This window comes from Pongo pygmaeus, chromosome 7 (assembly GCF_028885625.2).
Source record: "Pongo pygmaeus isolate AG05252 chromosome 7, NHGRI_mPonPyg2-v2.0_pri, whole genome shotgun sequence".
In the NCBI taxonomy this organism is placed as follows: Eukaryota; Metazoa; Chordata; class Mammalia; order Primates; family Hominidae; genus Pongo; species Pongo pygmaeus.
Window position 1 is genome coordinate 103,205,042 of NC_072380.2, and position 12,917 is coordinate 103,217,958.

At 40.3% G+C, this 12,917-nt stretch overlaps 1 protein-coding gene and 1 long non-coding RNA gene across 2 annotated transcripts in view; one reads left to right on the top strand and one right to left on the bottom strand.

The window, feature by feature from the left end:
- Window positions 1–12,917, top strand: part of NECAB1 (N-terminal EF-hand calcium binding protein 1) — a 173,965-nt gene that overhangs the window by 60,055 nt on the left and 100,993 nt on the right. The window lies entirely within an intron of this gene.
- LOC134740023 (uncharacterized) overlaps window positions 1–12,917 on the bottom strand; it is a 58,647-nt gene that overhangs the window by 45,096 nt on the left and 634 nt on the right. The window contains exon 2 of the long non-coding RNA XR_010127257.1: window positions 10,086–10,218. This is a non-coding gene — a long non-coding RNA (uncharacterized LOC134740023). The remainder of the gene's footprint in view (window positions 1–10,085; window positions 10,219–12,917) is intronic.

Genomic DNA, 12,917 nt, shown 5'->3' on the forward strand with positions numbered 1-12,917 from the left:
TGTTGGTTTAAAGTCTGTTTTATCAGAGACTAAGATTGCAACCCCTGCCTTTTTTTGTTTTCCATTTGCTTGGTAGATCTTCCTCCATCGTTTTATTTTGAGCCTATGTGTGTCTCTGCACATGAGATGGGTTTCCTGAATACAGCACACTGATGGGTCTTGAGTCTTTATCCAATTTGCCAGTCTGTGTCTTTTAATTGGAGCATTTAGTCCATTTACATTTAAAGTTAATATTGTTATGTGTGAATTTGATCCTGTCATTATGATGTTAGCTGGTTATTTTGCTCGTTAGTTGATGCAGTCTCTTCCTAGTCTCGATGGTCTTTACATTTTGGCATGATTTTGCAGTGGCTGGTACCGGTTGTGCCTTTCCATGTTTAGCGCTTCCTTCAGGAGCTCTTTTAGGGCAGGCCTGGTGGTGACAAAATCTCTCAGCATTTGCTTGTCTGTAAAGTATTTTATTTCTCCTTCACTTATGAAGCTTAGTTTGGCAGGATATGAAATTCTGGGTTGAAAATTCTTTTCTTTAAGAATGTTGAATATTAGCCCCCACTCTCTTCTGGGTTGTAGGGTTTCTGCCGAGAGATCCGCTGTTAGTCTGATGGGCTTCCCTTTGATGGTAAGCCGACATTTCTCTCTGGCTGCCCTTAACATTTTTTCCTTCATTTCAACTTTGGTGAATCTGACAATTATGTGTTTTGGAGTTGCTCTTCTCGAGGAGTATCTTTGTGGCATTCTCTGTATTTCCTGAATCTGAATGTTGGCCTGCCTTGCTAGATTGGGGAAGTTCTCCTGGATAATATCCTGCAGAGTGTTTGCCAACTTGTTTCCATTCTCCCCGTCACTTTCAGGTACACCAATCAGACGTAGATTTGGTCTTTTCACATAGTCCCACATTTCTTGGAGGCTTTGCTCATTTCTTTTTATTCTTTTTTCTCTAAACTTCCCTTCTCGCTTCATTTCATTCACTTCATCTTCCAGGGCTGACACCCTCTCTTCCATTTGATCGCATCGGCTCCTGAGGCTTCTGCATTCTTCACAGAGTTCTCAAGCCTTGGTTTTCAGCTCCATCAGCTCCTTTAAGCACTTCTCTGTATTGGTTATTCTAGTTATACATTCTTCTAAATTTTTTTCAAAGTTTTCAACTTCTTTGCCTTTGGTTTGAATATCCTCCCGTAGCTCGGAGTAATTTGATCGTCTGAAGCCTTCTTCTCTCAGCTCGTCAAAGTCATTCTCCATCCAGCTTTGTTCCGTTGCTGGTGAGGAACTGCGTTCCTTTGGAGGAGGAGAGGTATTCTGCTTTTTAGAGTTTCCAGTTTTTCTGCTCTGTTTTTTCCCCATCTTTGTGGTTTTATCTACTTTTGGTCTTTGATCATGGTGATGTACAGATGGGTTTTTGGTGTGGATGTCCTTTCTGTTAGTTTTCCTTCTAACAGACAGGACCCTCAGCTGCAGGTCTGTTAGAGTACCTGGCCGGCCTTGTGAGGTGTCAGTCTGCCCCTGCTGTGGGGTGCCTCCCAGTTAGGCTGCTCGGGGGTCAGGGGTCAGGGACCCACTTGAGGAGGCAGTCTGCCCGTTCTCAGATCTCCAGCTGCGTGCTGGGAGAACCACTGCTCTCCTCAAAGCTGTCAGACAGGAACATTTAAGTCTGCAGAGGTTACTGCTGTCTTTTTGTTTGTCTGTGCCCTGCCCCCAGAGATGGAGCCTACAGAGGCAGGCAGGCCTCCTTGAGCTGTGGTGGGCTCCACCCAGTTCAAGCTTCCCAGCTGCTTTGTTTACCTAAGTGAGCCTGGGCAATGGCAGGCGCCCCTCCCCCAGCCTCGCTGCCGACTTGCTGTTTGATCTCAGACTGCTGTGCTAGCAATCAGTGAGACTCCGTGGGCATAAGACCCTCTGAGCCAGGTGCAGGCTATAATCTCCTGGGGCACCATTTCCTAAGCCCATCGGAAAAGCACAGTATTGGGGTGGGAGTGGCCCGATTTTCCAGGTGCCATCTGTCACCCCTGGAAAAGGAACTCCCTGACCCCTTGCGCTTCCCGAGTGAGGCAATGCCTCGCCCCTGCTTCGGCTGGCGCATGGTGCACTCACCCACTGACCTGCGCCCACTGTCTGGCACTCCCTAGTGAGATGAACACGGTACCTCAGATGGAAATGCAGAAATCACCCGTCTTCTGCGTCGCTCACGCTGGGAGCTGTAGACCGGAGCTGTTCCTATTCGGCCATCTTGGCTCCTCCCTCGCCCTGGAGACATTTTTCCCATTGTCTTGGTGATTAACATTTGGCTCCTTGTTACTTATGCAAATTTCTGTAGCAGGCTTGAATTTCTTCCCAGAAAATGGGTTTTTCTTTTCTATTGCCTTGTCAGGCTGCAAATTTTCCAAACTTTTATGCTTTGCTTCCTCTTAAATGCTTTGCTCCTTAGAAATTTCTTCCATCGGATACCCTAAATCATCTCTCTCAAGTTCAAAATTCCACATATCTCTAGGGCAGGGGCAAAATGCCAGCAGTCTATTTGCTAAAGCATAATAAGAGTCACCTTCACTACAGTTCCCAGCAAGTTCCGCATCTCCCTCTAAGACCACCTCAGCCTGGACTTACTGTCCATATCACTATCAGCATTTTGAGAAAAGCCATTCAACAACTCTCTAGGAAGTTCCAAATTTTCTCACATTTTCCATCTTCCTCTGAGCCATCCAAACTCTTACAACTTCTGCCTGTTACTCAGTTCCAAAGTCACTTCCACATTTTTGGGTATCTTTACAGCTGCACCCCACTACTGGGTACCAATTTATTGTGTTAGTCCATTTTCACACTACTAATAAAGAAATACCCAAGACTAGGTAATTTATGAAGAAAAAGAGATTTAATGTACTCACAGTACCACATGGTTAGGGAGGCCTCACAATCATGGCAGAAGGCAAACGAGGAGCAAAGACACTTCTTACATGGTGGCAGGCAAGAGAGCTTGTGCAGGGAACTGCCCTTTATAAAACCATCAGATCAGGCCAGGTGCAATGGCTCATGTCTGTAATCCCAGCACTTTGGGAGACTGAGGTGGGTGGATCACTTGAGGTCAGGAATTTGAGACTAGCTTGGCCAACATGGTGAAACCCTGTCTCTACTAAAACAAATACAAAAATAAGCTGGGTGTGGTGGCAGGAAAATTGCTTGAACCCAGGAGGTGGAGGTTGCAGTGAGCCAAGATCACACCACTGCACTCCAGTCTGGGTGACAAGAGTGAGACTCCATCTCAATCAATCAATCAATCCATCAACAAAATCATCAGATCTCATGAGACTTATTCACTACCACAAGAACAGCACACAAAAACCCACCCCCAATGATTCAATTACCTCCCACCCCATGTCTCTCCCATGACATATGGGGATTATGGAAGCTACAATTCAAGATGAGATTTGGATGGGGACACAGCTAAACCATATCAGACAGGAAATTTAGTTTTAAGTGTATCCAGTAACAAGACTGCATCAATCTAATCAAGTACAGGCTCATGCCTGTAATCCCAGTACTGTGGGAAGCCACAGAGGGGAGTCACTTGAAGCCACGAGTTCAAAACCAGACTGGGCAGCATAGCAAGACCCTGTCTCTACAAAAAATTAAATAATTAGGTGAGTGCCGCGATGGGTGCCTGTAGTTCCAGCTACGTGGGAGGCTGAGGTGGGAGGATCACTTGAGCCCAGGAGTTCAGGACAGCAATGAGCTATGATTGGGCCACTGAACTCTACCCTGGACAACACAGCAAAACCCTGTCTCAAAAAAGAAAAATGCTTTTTTTTTTTTTTTTTTTCAGTTTTTGCCATGTTCTACTCATTTGTTCTACAACTGAGTGCTTCCTATATGCCAAACTGTCTGGATAAGATTGACTTATAGGTTAATATAGCAGAATAATTTGAATTGTTATTTTTTAGATTTGGTATTATTATAGCAGAAGACCTAAAAAACTAGTTTTTTTGTGTTTGAAGTTTCCAGTAATACTTTTTTTTTTTTTTTGAGACAGAGTCTTGCTCTGTCACCCAGGCAGGAGTGCAGTGGTGTGATCTCAGCTCACTGCAAGCTCTGCCTCCTGGGTTCACGCCACTCTCCTGCCTCAGCCTCCTGAGTACAGTATTACTTATTTTTAACAAGACTATTAACCAAACGGCCATAGTTGATCATTGTGTTTAGTTATAATTTCCATTTTTGTAATAAAATTATCTGCTTTTGCACTTGAACTCTTCAAAGCAGAAAGATAAGAGACTGTGGTCTAGCATTAATTTAATATGCCAGAATTGGTAAAAGGAAAGAATTATTCAATATACTCTGTCAAACAGAGTAGTCACCAGTTAACTTCAAATCATTTAAATTACTTCTAGCTGTTAGCAAGGAAATTTCAAATCACTTAAACTTCTTCGAGTTGTCAGCAAGGAACAGAGAGAGAGATAAAAATGGAGATGTGGAAAATAGCTAGAGGGACAAAAGGAGCATAAATAAGGTGTAGGTAGGAAAAGACAATTACTTGTTTAATTTTAAGGTCCATTTTCATAAATGCAAAATGATTCAACATGACTGATGAAGTTGCTCTGGAAGAAGAAAAATTATCTTCTTTGATAGTAATGCCCCTTGATCGTCATCTCAGTAACTTAAAGATGGTCCTGTGCATAAAGGAGCACATTTTCCCACTAGGATATTGAGTAAGGAATCAGTAAAATTAATGAACAACAGAAAGAAGATTTAGGCTTGAAAAGATCTGGTGTAATGTCAGAGAGGCCTGGGGAACCAGCAGTCTGGAACAAATAGCAAACCCTGGAGAGAAAGGGAAGATGAATCATGTAAAGTATTGTTTGTCATAAATACAGCAAGCTGATAAATGTGTAGCATGTGATACAAGAACACCACACATATCAGAATGTATGCTTTATTGGACAGCTGAGAGGAAAGAGTACTGGATTAGTCACTAGGAAAACTAGGGTTTTTGTACTTTGTCTATATATCTTCTTACTGGGGTTCAAGCCTCTTTGTTTCCATTGAAATTATTACATCTCGTATGATATTGTGATATAATTACAATATGTAGTTGGTCTTTGTCCCTGGTTTCTGGCATAGAGTTTCTAAATGCCTTGGAATTTCCTGAGTGTTAGGGTTGAGAGGAGCATCTTTTGTTATTTATGGTAAGCCCCTTTCAACCATACCTGAGTTTATGCTAATAAGGTGAGTCTTGAAGGATGGGGGCTGGTTTGCCAGAGGAACCTACAAAGTGATTAGAGGGTAGGAACTTTCAGCCCAAACTCTCAACCTCCAGGGAGGATAGAGGGGCTAGAGATTGACTCAGTCACCAAGGGTCAATGATTTAATCAACTGCCTATGTAATGAGGCCTCCATGAAAACACTAAATGATGGGGTTAAGACAGCATCCAGGTTTGTGAACACATGCAGGTTCTGGGAAAGTGGTATACCCAAAGAGGGCATGGAAGCTCCATGCACCACTGCCCTCAATACCTTGTCTTGGGCATCTATTCTATTTGGCTGTTCCTGAGTTGTATCCTTTATAATAAACCAGTAATAGTAAGTAAAGTGTTTTCCTGAGTTCTGTGAATAATTCTAGCAAATTATCAAACCTGAGGAGGTAGTGTGGGATCCTCCGGACAGGACAGAAGTTGTGGGAAACCTGAGGACACTCTACCTGCAATTGGCATCTGCAGTGGGCTAGGGGCAGATTTGTGGACAAAGCCTATAACCTGTGGAGTTTGCCTAAACTCCCAGTATTAAGGGTCATAATTGAATTGTAGGACACTCAATTGATATCCAGACTGTTGGAGAATTGCTTGATGTAAGGAAAAACCCCATACATTTGGTGTCATAAGTATTTTGTGAGTATAGAAAAAAAAAGGGGCATCTTTTATTTCCATTTTTAAATAGATTTTAGTTTTTAGAGCAGGTTTAGGTTCACAGCAAAATGGAGTGAAAGATACAGAGATTTCCCATATACCCCCTGCATCCACATATGCACATCCTACACCATTATTAACATCCCCATCAGAGAATACTTTTGTCACAACTGATAAATCTACATTGACACATCATTATCCCCCAAATCCAAAGTTTACATTAGAGCTTACTCTTCATGTTGTACACTTTATGGGTTTAGACAAATTTATAATAACATGTACCCATAATTAGAGTATCATAAAGAGTAATTTCACTGCCCTAAGTTCCTCTGTGGTCCACCTGTGCATCCCTCCCCACCCCCAACCCCATTTTGTTTTTAAGTGTTTCTTTACTTCCCCAGTACACAGGCTCCAATGTCACCTTCACTAAAATGAGTTAAAATGAATCAATATAATTTTGTTGTTGTTATTTTTAATTTTATTTAGAAAGTGGGTATTGTTTTTGAAGGGATGCATCAGTAGAAGCCTCTCGTCTATACGCTGCATGCTCACTCATTGGGATAAATACCTGATTTCACCTTCTGTGAATGTTCAATAAGAAGGGTGCAAACTAACATCTGCAAAATTCCTACTTTGTACAAAGTACTGTTCTAAACATTCTGTACTGTCACCTCCTTTAAAATTACCACCACTCATCAAGGACCTGAAAATTCAGTAACTTGCCCATTATCACATCACTTGTAAAGGATGGATCAGGGATCACACCAGGACATCATAGCTTCAAGGTTTGTATTTCTCCATCATAATATTTTGTACATACACACTGGTTGTACCAGTGATAGGGACAGGAGGCAGAGTAATTCTAGGCAGAAGAGGCAGGTCCCTGACAAAACCCCACCCTCAAGCCAAAAGGCCTGAAACTGTGGCCCAAAATGAGAACCTACATCCTTGTTTTCCTGTTCAATTGTTGCCTTTTCCTAAACTACCCGTGGCCCACCCTGCCCTCCATCCTGTGCCTATAAAGACCCCAGACTCAGCCAGCAGAGAGGAGAAGCAGTGGGATGTTGGGCTGGATATCACAGAGAAGTGGCTTGACTTCAGAGGGACAGCTTGACAGTGTAACTTTGGAGAAGAATCTGGCCAAAGACAGTCAGACTTCGGGGAAAGATTATGTGCCTGCCCTGTCCCCTTTTCAACTCCCTTTCCCGCTGAGAGCCAGTTTCATCAGCAATAAAATCCCCTTCATTTACCATCACTCAATTCATTCATGCAACCTCATTTTTCTTGAACACTGGACAAGAGCTTGAGAGCCACAAGTGTGGATGCAAAAGGCTATCACACTTTCCCTTTGCCCTCGCTGGTGGAGGGCAGCCACCTCATGTGAAAAGGCAGAGGACCCACTGAGCTGTTAACACTTAAGCTGTCCTTGGATGCCAGAGCTAAAAGAGCACTGTAACACACCTTCTGGGGCTTCAGGGGTCAAAGGCAGCCCCCTTGAGGCTGCCATGGGGCCTGCATGGAGTTTGCTTCTGCTGGTGCCCAAAGCACTTGCCCTGGCTCCTGTAACCGCTCACCTGCATGCTGCCTCCTGTGAGGGGTGGAGTGCAGCGGGTCTGAGTGAGTGGAGTTCACTCCTGCCAATGCAGAAGCAGCCAGCTGGTTCCAGCATTCATGGACTCCAGTTCCTGCCTCTTTCTCTCATATGCTGTCTCCCACAAGGAGTTGAAAGCTGCGGGCTGGGTAAACGAGGCACCCCTGCAGTGAATGGGTCATGAAAATATCCTGCTTCACCAGAAATAAGTGGAATGTTAGAAGGAGCATATTTTGAGGGCTTTACATGTTTTCCCACTCATCCTAAACTTGGTTACACCCATTTTAAATAGAAAAAAAACTGAAGTTGAGAATGATTGAGTAACTTGCTTAAATCTTGTTTTTTTTTTATTTATAGCAGCTCACTAATACTTCTTAGAGTATTTGTTTATTTATTAGTGAGCTCCATTAGCAGCTCACTAATACTTCTTAGAGTATTTGTTTATTTATCTGGAGAGAATACAATACTAAAATCTATACTCAATTTTATCTTTTAAACTTCATCTTTATAGAAAGACATTGGGAAGCTAGTATTGTTGCCAAACAACAGGGGTTTGGTCAAGGTCCAGTTGCTTGCTGTGAAGAAAGCCAGTCATTGAGATGACAAGTATTGCCAGGGAATAAGGCTTTAAGGTGGGTGGTATCAGCCAGGAGATGGGAGATAAGTCTCAAATCTGTCTCCCTAACCCACTAAAAATAGGGATTTATATAGTGGGTAAGGAATGTAGCTACATAAGGGAAAACAGGAATTAGGGAGGAGTAAGGAAAAGGAATCGGTTAACAGGAAGCAGATCATTGGTTAGGCAATCACAGGGGACGAGGGGTTTAGTGTCTCACTGTCTAGATGCTATTATCTGGTGAGTTTCAGGTCCTTGATACTATCTGGGAGGCCTGAAGGTTAGTTTTCTGACAAAGGAACTCAGATAAGACAAATGTAAGTTTCAAGCTTTATGATAGGGAGTGTCAATTTCTATATTTATTCAAAAAGTCTTGAACATCAGTTCTGTTGGAAAATTGGGCTGGTTTTAGTCCCCCCTTTCTATTATTGGTTCATCAATCATGGGGAATCTTGGTGTTGATCTTTTGGCTGCTTAATGCTGAGAAAGGGAGTGCTGGGATAATGATGAGGAATGAAAACACTATGTCTGTAATTGAAGTACTCATGAGTACCTGGTCAGCATTTGGCTTGTTGGAGCACTGTGATCTGGGTACTTCCATTAATGGTTTTAGAACAACATTTTAAGCCACATTTAAATATAAGACTAAGCATGGTGTGTAAAACCAAGATAATTAATAACGTAGATGACCCAACTTTAAAAATACCAGGGAATCGTGAAAACCTGTCCCCTAATCCAGGTCTGTTCTCCTTTACATGTTATAACTGGGAGACTTGCTGTCTTATCCTTCAATATGTACTCCTACTTCAACTGATGTATTAATGTAGGTACAGCAAGATGAATTGGCAATTACATACACCCCTGCCTTGTTCAGTGAGCAAATACTCCAAAGCTATGTGGTTATCTAAAACTACTCTAGCCAAGGAGTCTAGAGACTTTTTTTGGGCAACAATAGCAGTCACTGTTTCACTTGCTGTAATCCACAGGGTAATTTAGAGCTTTCTAAGTACATGTTAACGAGCTGCTACTCCCCACCATGGGAGTGTAACCAAAAAATATCTGGTTCTGTCAAGAATTCTCCTAGGCAAATACTCCTTGGGGACACCTTAATTGGGATCTCTCTCCAAGAGTCCTCTAGTTACCCTGGAGAATAATTTCAAAGAACTAGTCCAATGTCTGACCGAGCTCTGATTGTCTACTGTAAAAGGGGTGAAGAGTATCCTAATAGACATTGCCCTTTGTCTCCTTTCCTAGGCATCTATATGCCCGAGGTCTATTCTCTTGTTTGCAAACAAACATGTAGCCCTCAGGAGCACAGGTCAATGTATCTTGGGTAGAAGCAGTCATTCAGGCTATCTTTTCTAACCAGAGATCAGTTAGATTATTACCAAATCCAGACAAAGCCAAGCCTGCCCAAAAGTCTTCCTGATTCCTTATATCCTGATCAAATGGAGTTCTGTCTGGGTCACCATCAAAGAAAAAAAGTGCTTGCCTTTTTATTTATTTATTTTAGGAAGAGTAAGGAATAGCCTTTCTGGGATGACAAATAGAAACAGGAGGTCTTCCTGGTCCCTAAAAGGGTCCATGTAAGGCATACTCATTACACTATTCTTTTAGGAGTCTTTGGATGTTCAAATGTGCAGATAGAGATATGCAAAAAGTTACGAACTGGTTGGATTAAGGAGTTGTTATGGTCCAGAACAGATTGGAACTTTGGGTCACATATCCAACAGCGGGATAAGGTTGCTTATGAAGCAATAGCTTGTGAAATATGAATTAGTGAATTATCCTTCCATCTATAATCAGGAAGGATCTAGAGAACAGTAACAACCTGGAAAGCACATGTTCCTTTATGATTTCTTATGTAAGGTCTTTGGCTGGACTTTGAATATTGATTTAAAGTTGTAGGAGGGCTCACAATACCATGACTGTTTCCTCTGGAGGGATATTTGAAGGACTAGTTTTACCCAATTTTGGTGAATCCATGGCTTACCTTGTCAGATAAGTGGATGGTCAGTTGTGACCACAGTTGGTTTTCAGCCTGGTGGGATTTCCAGGTTTTCAGCAGGACTTGTTCCCTCAGTTTCAAATAGTAGAAAGGCACATTGGTAGGGACCTGGAGCCTACTGGAAGCAAAATTAGATGGACTAGTTAATATATTTTCTATTTGTTTTATATATGTTTGGGGGTAGGTAAAATCTTCAAGTGATAGGGAGTCCGGGGGTAAGAGAAATGGTTCCTGTTACTTAGGATGCACATTCTCCTGACCTTACTCCAAGCATAATGGAAACACAGTTACCACCCCTAGATTGCAGAGCTTGAGGAATCTTCTGGAATTAAATACAAAGTAAACATTTGGCAAAATCTAGACTAGTTTTGGAGACTCTGTTCAAGGTAACAGTTTCAGTCACTTGTTAACACATTTTCAAATTTTTTAAAGGGAGGAGGAATAACTGGTTTCCAATCCACTGACTTCATTACCATAGTAACAAATGTAAATGTATTGTTCATATAGGTAGCAGAATGCATAAAAGAATTTCTTTTCTTTTTTAAAAAACAAAGTTTATTTAATTTCTAAAAACTAAGTCTGAGTCTGAGAAATGATATCCCAAAGTCTAATCCAATCACCCTCAAAGCACCCCAGAGCTAGAAAGGATTTCAAAGGAGGATAAAAACAAGATCAGCTTTAACATTAGGCAAAGATCCATGGGTAGCCTTGTTTAAACAATAACAAAAAGAGCTTACTAAAGTTGATACTTAAATATCTGAAGTAATGGAATAGTTCATATAGTTCAATAGTAATGGAACAGAAATTGAATAATCTAAACATTTTAAATCCACTCATGATTTTTATTTGGAACGTGTTTTGGTCTGATCAATGCACATGAGTGTGTTATTGTGGAAATTCCTTTGAAAACAAGACTTTAAAAGAACTACAGGTCTATCCAGCATCCCTAAGTCTGCCAGTACCCTTACCTCTAGCCTATACTTTGACCCAGAGTGCTGACAAAGTGCAGCACTTGCTACCATGCATGTACCAAGGTAGCTTAGTAAAACCGCCTCCTAAAGATGATCACCTCCCCTGAAAGATGACCAATTTCCTCTGAACTAAGTAAAGCAGCAACTTTTAGAATGAACAAAAGACTTAATGAAACAGAAAGTTGTCTAATCTCTAAAGGTCTTAAAAGTAGGACTTGCCATGACTAATTAAGTGCTGACAACAGAAGAAATTCCAACTCCAGCAAAAGGAATGATACACTATTGTGAAAGCGTTCCCTAGGGTAAGCACAAAATAAACTTTTTATCAGAAAATATTTCATAAATTTTTACTTCTTTTTCAGAGCAGGAGTGGAGGTTTATTTAAAAAGGCTTTAAAACAGGAAAGAAAGGAAGGTACACCTGGAAGAGACCCAAGCGGGTGACTTGAAGAACAAGTGCCTAAATTTCTATGTTTTTACTGTATGTTTGGGTAACATAAGGCATCTAATAGTATTAAATAAATATTACTCCTATTTGGCACATGGATGCAAAGAATATTATGATACTATATATAATTATCTATCCCACTCCTACAGAAAACAATGTTCAGACACAGTGCGAAACAGCCAAGTTATATTTTGAGAACTAAAACAGATGCCACTTCTAATTCAAAACTAAGAAGAAAAACTGTATATTGTAGAACAAAGGCTTTTCCCTTGTGAAATTAATTTTAGTGGCTAACCTCTCAAAAACTTGTAAATGTATGACTTTGTAAAATGTTTTACTCAATATACTTAACTAGTATATATATGCTTTTTCATGTGAAACACAGGAACATAATTTCTATCAGCAATGTTAAAAATGTAATTAAAGAAAAAGAAATCAAATTTAACATAAAAGATAGGCAATAGAGAAATGTCATTTTAACCTTGGTACCAACCTACAATTCTTCCTTGGTCAACCTCTCCTATATTATACCAGATATTCAATTTATTTTCAATATTTCATGAAATTGGACCTCTTACTCATTTAAAGAGTAGGAGAATTTACAATAATTAGTGAAAATTATTCAATTCTCATACATTAGTTATTTGCCTTTGTGGATATAAAGTTGTGACTCAGTACTTTATCAAAATATAGGTTTATGAAAATATTGGCAATATAAGATTGAAATTTAACAATTACATTTTTAAAACTAAACTGAGAATTTTTATTTTAAGCATGAAACATAATTGTTATAGAAAGTCTTCTGAAACATCACTTGATTTTCAATAAAAACAACTTCACACAATGCAGAAACTATAATGTATCATCCTGCAACAATATCTTTACTTGTCAATCCTAATCTAAAATGTACTTAAACAACAATGAAAATCTCCTTTAATAAATTCATAAAGTCTTATTTTTAACCACTACTGCTCTGTAACAATAATTGGAGTCCCAATATGAGCACTGAGAATGTGATAATAAAATATCAAATGCTGTATCAGTCTTTAAATAAAGACACTGAAGCCTCTCGCCAACTGGCATCAGGTGTAGTAAGTACATCAGAGAAATGTGAGTAATCCAAGGAAGTCCCCTGAAATCAGCAGTACCATCTGCCACAATTTAAAACATTAAGTGTAAAACTCTGTTCTAATTATTTTATAGAAGTTCTATTTCACACTTAATATTGTTAAAATATTTGCAAACTTATAAAATTCACTATATAAAGGGTTTTGAACTTCTTCAGCTAAACACTTCCTCATTGCCAGAAAAACATTTCTAATGAAAGAGAGTATATCCATGAATATCTGAGACTGAAGAATAAATTACTTCTTATGGTCATAGCCAATTACAATACAAG